The sequence below is a fragment of the Phoxinus phoxinus genome (assembly GCF_949152265.1).
Source record: "Phoxinus phoxinus genome assembly, chromosome: 7".
NCBI lineage: Eukaryota > Metazoa > Chordata > Actinopteri > Cypriniformes > Leuciscidae > Phoxinus > Phoxinus phoxinus.
The window spans coordinates 35,055,175-35,063,247 of NC_136882.1; positions in this window are offsets into that span (position 1 = coordinate 35,055,175).

Consider the following 8,073-nt stretch of genomic DNA (forward strand, 5'->3'; position numbering starts at 1 on the left):
ACAAGAACAATAACCAACAACCAAGGAGGCCAACACAGCTCTATATAACATTAGCAACTTAACAAGAAACAGGTGACAAACATAATCAGTAACTATGGAAACTAACCAGACAATCAGAAACCAATGGAACTCATGAGACAAGAACGAAAACTCAACAGGAGGTTTTGCACCAGAGGAACCTTTGTTCTTAACTATTGGCGGAAGATACACGCTTTTTGCCGTGTTTGCACCAGAGATACTGGAAACGATTTTAGTTATAGGAGCGCCTTTTGGTGGAACTAAATTCGCTTCTACTTCAGATTACAGTCTAAACCAGTACAATAGGAACTACCAGTGACATAAGTGTATGTTGATTGGCCGAACGCATGCAAAACACTGGTGCCCACCATTTTGAAAAAGCTGTGTAATCATACAGTTTATGGCCTATACTCCACAAACATGGAAAACAGCGATAGATGGACCTACACTGAAGTCCAGACACTAAGGAGGAAATCCAAAGCTATAAGGGACCAAGTGAATCCTGGATATATATTTCTGCTCAGCTAGCTACATTGGGCATCAACCACACGGTAAACGCTAATACTTTTTCGTATACCATTTACTTTCTTTGTTTAACAGTTCTCGAGGGACTACCCTGGTGTTTAGTTCCTATAACTGAGTTTCTATAACTACGTCTATAAGCCCCTAAGAAACTAGAATTCAGAAACAACGTGTTGAAATAAAACAGAACATAAATCTGACAATAGTCACTTTTACAGTCATGTTGTATTTATAATTAAACCTTTGCAAACTATTCTAACCTGAACTATCAGGAAAAATGTTTTTCATATTAAGACTGAAAGAGTCGTCTTAAGCTTAAAGCTGGTGATGCTAAAACGATGAGACCATGGTATTGTTCCCTTAAAGCCTAACTGTAGCTTTTAACTTCAGGCGATTGTTTGAGGTCTCAAAATTCATAAAAAGTTGTGTTGATTTGTGAAGATTATCTTGATGAACAGAATGTGTGAGAATCATAAACGTCTGTTGGCCACAGAGCTTATTTTCAGCAATAATCAATAAAAAAAGTAAATGGAAAAATTCTCTTTTTGTCGAAAGATCCAGGATGATGTGAACTTTGGGTTGCCCTAGAAAAATAAATCATCACTGCAGAACTATACGTTAGTATGGACAATTTCACAATTTCATGCAAAACATTAAATCCAGTGATTATTTCTTCATAAGCATTCACTCTATTAACCTGGTAGTTTTAAAAACAATGTTTGATGGACTGTGTGGTAACAAACTGCCAAAAGTTGTGTTGCTGTTGAGGAATAATTGGAGCTTGCCATTTTCTTGCTTTCCAGTTTTCATTTGCAGTAGACATCAGGCGGTCAGTACTCAGACCGAGACAGAGTGATGTCTTGAAACTAATGAGAGCTCAACATGAAAGTCTCATAATGAATCAGGACATTTTTAGTGAGTGATGCATAACACTTTAAGCCATTTCCTTATTATTAGTTTGTTTAATTATCCCTCTTGAAGTTTAAGGTTTTCAAAGAAGTAATGACCTCACTGAAAGAGTATATTCTGGTAGCGTAACAACTCAGCGAAAACATCGTAAACAATTGTGTTCGCCTAATCCGGATTTGACTCACTTAAATTGTTGAGGTACTGGAATATATTCTGGATTCTCCAGGGTTGAAGAGTGACACCGGCCTTGTCCTTTCTGCCAAACTGCTTTTGTGATTTGCAACCAACTCCGCTGTGTTGAGACCAGGTCCATTCTTCGTCCAAGGTGACCACATTTACCCCACGTTCAGTTCGGTGCTTTCTTTGGAAGGCAGAACAGAGCGGGGCCTTATTGTTTCTTTTAATTTTAAAACGCAATTAAAGTCGAACTGGAAAACATTGCTCACCTCTTTCATCTCATCAGTCCAAGTTTTCGTCCTGGGTGTTAGCAAGTCCAGATGATCCTTTTCTCTGTTCCTTTCAATTACAGTCCAGCGTGAGCAATGGAAACATTCCCCCGCTCCACTGTTAAATTTGCTTCAATGAGACAACCGCTTGAAAGATGGACACCTATAAATGCTGTGAAAATACCTTTCAGCGCCATTCTGAATTTTCACACGGCGTAAAATGATTTACCTAATGCACATCCATCTGGAGTTGCTAGGCAACATACACATGCTACAATCACAAGCCATTTGCGATGGGAAAAATTTCCAGGAGTGGTTATATGAAAACATTTCCATTTTAGTGAAATGCAGGCGTAATCCCGTTAGCCTCTGAACAAACACACAGGCTGGATCTGCATTAGGACCTTGTTGCAGGTCTCAACAATAAGGATTTTTTTCTGCTGGCTCAGTCACGCCTGTATTTTCCATTTTTACTTGCCCTGCCATCATGTTCACTGGCCCTAAGGCACAAATTAATCATTTTGCTACAAGTGTCAGAAGCAAAGTACATTTTATAATAAACACATTGTAAAACATGTCAACCCTCTTCAAGTTTAATTGCTGCCTTTAAGTTTTAAGTTTAATCAAGTTACAACTTCGTGTTAAGTGCACTGAACTTCATCAGATACAACGATGAAGAAACAACGATCAAAGGTGAGGCAGAAATATTGTGACCAGTTTGTGACCAAAATATACCTTTGTTATGATTTAGCGATCGTGAGATTAATCCAATCCGTCGCACTTGGGTAAAATGTCCATGACAAGCGTCCATTGAGAAACATCCAACAACACTTTTTATCCGCAAAAGAGTTAAATCAATGAAATATTGATATATCGTCCATTGTTTATGTCAGATTTCACCTGAACGATCTGTCCTCCATCATCATTCAAGAAATTATCCAAATTATATTTTTCAAAGATTTAAGTTTGAAGTTATTCAAAGATTTCTTTAAGACAATATTTTTTTTATGACAACTTCTTTTACTCTTTGACGTAATTGCCATTACGCCATTGGCCCCTTATTTATGAGACAACACTTCCCGCCATTGACAGAATTTCCCCCTTTTTTATGAGACAACACTTCCCCGCCATTGACAAAATTTCCCCCTTATTTATTAAAAAACACCTTCTCACCATTGACATAATTTTCCCCTCATTTATGAAACAACAATTCCCGCCATTGACAAAATTTCCCCCTTATTTATGAAAAAACACCTTCCCGCCATTGACAAAATTTTCCCCTTATTTATGAAACATCGCTTCCCCGCCATTTACAGAATTTTCCCCTTATTTATGAAACAACACTTCCCCGACATTGACAGAATTTCCCCCTTATTTCTGAAACAACACTTCCCCGCCATTGACAGAATGTTCCCCTTATTTATGAGACATCGCTTCCCCGCTATTGACAGAATTTCCCCTTATTTATGAGACATCGCTTCCCCGCCATTGACAGAATTTCCCCTTATTTATGAGACAACAATTCCCCGCCATTGACAGAATGTTCCCCTTATTTATGAAACATCGCTTCCCCGCCATTGACAGAATGTTCCCCTTATTTATGAAACATCGCTTCCCCGCCATTGACAGAATTTTCCCCTTATTTATGAAACAACATTTCCCGCCATTGACAGAATTTTCCCCTTATTTATGAAACAACACTTCCCGCCATTGACATAATTTTCCCCTTATTTATGAAACAACACTTCAACACATTGAAACAATTTCCCCTTATTTATGAAACAACACTTCCCCGCCATTGACTTATTTATGAGACAACGCTTTCCCACTATTGATGGAATTCTTCCCTTATTTATGAGACATATTTTATGCTCTCTCCATGCAATTCCATTGACGGAATTTTCTGTCATTTATGAGACAACGCTTCTCCGCCATTGACATAATTTTCCGTCATTTATGCGACAACTCTTCCCCGCCATTTACAGAATGCTTCGCCTCCATTGACGGAATTTTCTGGTTTTCTGTATTTTCACTTTTATACAGAGTAGAGGACGCTATTACGTAACTTCTGAAAGAGTAGAGAATCTCCGGAAGGAGCAAAAAAGGAGCAGAACCAAGAGATAAAAGCATTAATTGTGCACGTTGTAATCTTTGAAAAAAAAGTGTTGCATTTTCTCAGCTTTTTGTTCAAAATTAAGCTTTTTTTAATGAAACTTACCCACAGTCAAGTGTTGATAAAAAAAAGAATGCATAAGGCTAGAATAAATGTTTTTTTTTTACTGAAGCTCTGTTCTTATGATATTGCAAGTTCAGATATTATTTAAATAAATGGATACCTTTATTCAGCAAGGACGCATTAAATTGACCAAAATTTACCATAAAGACATTAATAATGTTAGAAAAGTTTTCTATTTCAAATAAATCCTCCTTTGAACTTTCTATTCATCAAAAAAATCCTGAAAAAATGCCATGGTTTCGACAAAAATATTAGAATGATTTCTGAAGGATCAAGTGACACTGAAGACTGGAGTTATGATGCTTTGCCATCAAAGCAATAGATTACATTTAATAACTGAACTAAACATAGATTGTTTTTTACAGCAAAAGTTTATCAGCACAGAAATAAGGATGGTAGAAAACAATGGATCTTGTTTCATTTGACAGAGACAAGACTCCAACTGGCTGTCTTCTGCTTTTGACAACTAAACTCGGTCCTGGAGGGCCGCTGTCCTTCACAGTTTAGCTCCAACACTGATCAAACACACACGAACAAGCTAATCAATGTCTTCCGGATCACTAGAAACTCACAGCTAGGTGTGTTTGATCAGGGTTGGAGCTAAACTGTGCAGGCCAGTGGCCCTCCAGGACCGAGTTTGAGGAACTCTGAACTAGACTGACAGCCTTGTTCCTTACTCAAATGCACAGTGGTGATAATAAACTATAAAGCTGCCCATTTCAAGAGTCATTCTTCCCTTCCGGATTTTGAACCCAGCCCAGATCATTAACCACCCCCATATGTCTCCCATTGAAAACACATCTACTGTACAGGAAACCATAAGAGAGGAAATACTCGTACATAATAATAGGAGCCATAGACCAGCTATCAATCTGACTCAAGGGAAAACAGGAACCACGTTTCCCACGAGTTTTAATGATGGTTTGACATGGACAGCCTCCGGAGACAAGAATTGTGGTAATGCATCCTGACTTCTCAAAATGAACCAACTAACTCTCGACTAAAACGAACATAGTCAAGAGTGAAGATAAGAAAACAGAAGTTGACGCCTTAAGGGGTTAAGCAGCACAACATTAATAATAAGAAATGTTTCTTAAACACCAAATCGGCATATTAGAATGATTTCTGAAGTATCAATCGACACTGAAGACTGGAGTAATGATGCTGAAAATTCAGCTTTGCATCACAGGAATAAATAAGATAAGATAAGTACAGGTTATTCCCAATCTGCAAGGAAAACTGTGCACTTGGTTGATAGAATGAATGCTTCTTTTTTTTTTTTTTTTTTTTTTTTTTTTTTTTTTATTGCAAGTTAAAACATTGTAGCTTATACAAGGTAAAATATCAATGTCATATATACACATACAGAAGAGAGAGGAACATACAGAACACCAGAAAAAAAAACAAATAAATAGACAAAAAAAAACAAAAAAAACATCAATATAGTGCTGTATGCAGGTACATTGGTAAGTTTAGGCAATGAGGTACTTTAGTGATATGGATAGAGACAATTTAAGAAAATCATAATTGTGAGTTGTAGTAAAAGTAGTATTCATACTATTAATAAAAATAACTAGAACAAAAATAATAATAATAGTAGTAGCAATAGTAGTGGTAGTAGTGGTAACACTAATATTCATGATGATAATAGTAGTGGTAGTAGTTGTGGCAGTACTGTAATTATAATACTAACACCATATTTTAGGACATTATTCTCTAGGCCTGGGGGCCACTCCACCACTGCCAGTGAGCACAACCAACAAACCCCCCAAACAAAGACACCTCCCTCAGATTCACTGATCCACCTGTCCCTCCCCCATCACCCCCCCCCCCCCCCCCCCCACACACACACACACCCAACCCCAGCAGTTAAGCTTGATGTTTCGCTGAGTCTTCCTCAGTAAAATATGCTATGGCACCATTACAGGCACCTCCAGACCCAGCTCACCTAGTCTGGTTGTGACCTGACAGGACCGAAGTTCAAATTGTTATTATTATTATTATTTTTTAGTTGATCTGTGGCTTGGACCCTAGCGTGCACTGGTTAGCTCCCTAGCCAGAGACACCACATCCAGCCCAGATATCCGTCCAACACATTTATTTTGCTCAACAGAAGCCTGGAGTTGGGGCAGAGGCGGCAAAAATGAGAGGCCATTAAATCCGTGAACCGAGTAAACAATGAATATGCCGACAGGACCTGCTAGTCATACCCACCGACAGCACCCAGAATAGTCACCCGACCCAGATCAAAAAAAGAACACAAAATGGTTCTATAATATCAATACCAATACCACCGTCCCTACCACCACCCCTATCAACAACAATAAATAATAACAATATGCAGCTTTTACATGTAAAACAAAAAGTAAAGTTTATAGAACATAATATAAACACACACATGTATACACGACTGATGTATTTAACAATACTCAGAGATGATCCATTATAGATATAATTTGTAATTATGCATATTGTGCTTCCTTATTATTAATCTATTTAGTATATCAAAAGATTTAAGTTGAGGCATCGACTACCTAGCTAGATTTAATCAATATTCAAGGATGAGAGCAGTGGACTGAAAATGTTATTAAATTTGTATAAATGATTTTTATTTACTAATGTTTGTTTCTCTTTAATAATATGGTCCCTTAATAGATGTAGCCATTGTGTCGTTGATATTTGGTATTTATTTTTCCAATTGAGTAATATTGTTTTTTTGGCGATAGCTAGAGATATGAGCAGAGGTTTTGAATGTTCAAAGGGAGGGTTAATTTGAGATGTGTCACCTAAAAGACATAATAACGGGAGTGCATTAATTGTAATTTTAAAGAAACTCGATAGTTTATTAGCGACATCTATCCAGAACTGATGAACTGGTGGGCATAGCCAGAATGCATGAAGGAAAGTGTCTGGTGTATTTACACTGCAGTTAGTACAACTATCGGAAGTTACTAGTCCCATCTTAAACATCTTACGCTGTGTTATGTGTGTTCTGTGTATAATTTTATACTGAATTAACTGGATGTTTATGTTTGTACTTATGATAAAAGTGTTTCTGCAAATTGTTTTCCAGAATTCGTCATTTGTGTTGATATTGAGATCTTTTTCCCATTGTTTAACTGGTACTACTATTGTTTTAAAATCTATAGATGATATTAAGGTGTATAATTTACTAAGTGTTTTTGATGAATTACTAATTGTGGTGATATTTTTTAGAATTGGGGGAGGTTGTGCAATGTCTTTGTTTCCGATTGTGGTTTTAATAGAATTCCTGATTTGTAAGTAATAGTAATACTGTTCTTTTCCTAAGTTAAATTTCTGTATTAATTCTATAAATGTAGCGAAGGTGTTGCCAGTAAACAGGTGATGTAGATGTGTAATACCTTTCTCTTTCCATTTAGTATTGTTAAGCGGAGTTTTATTGATAGTAAAATCAGGATTATGCCATATAGGTGAGTTAATGTGTGGTATCAGTTCATGTTTTGTCAATGTATTAATTTGCCACCAAGCAGTGAGAGTTGTTTTAATCATTACATTCTTAAAAAGATTGTTCTGTTTGATTTTTTTTGTGATGGATGGGAGGTCAGATATGGTTATTTCTTTGCATTCTGTTTGTTCTAACTCTAGCCATGTGTGTGAATGCTTCTGAGAAAAGTTTGTCAGGTTAGTCACCCCAAATCATTGAAAGATGCTACGTAATAAACTAAGTAGTTTGAAGCACAAATTAGTAAGTAAACTAGATATCTGCATCCACAACTGAAATCATCTGTACTTAGTCCACACTTTGTACATTTCTGTCTAAGTGAGACAGTTTTTGGCCAAAATGAGCTGCAATGTGGAACAGACTTTATACAGAAAGTCCTTAAAGGGTTAGTTCACCCAAAAATTCTGTCACTAATTACTCACCCTCACGTCGTCCCAAACTCGTAAGACCTTAATTCA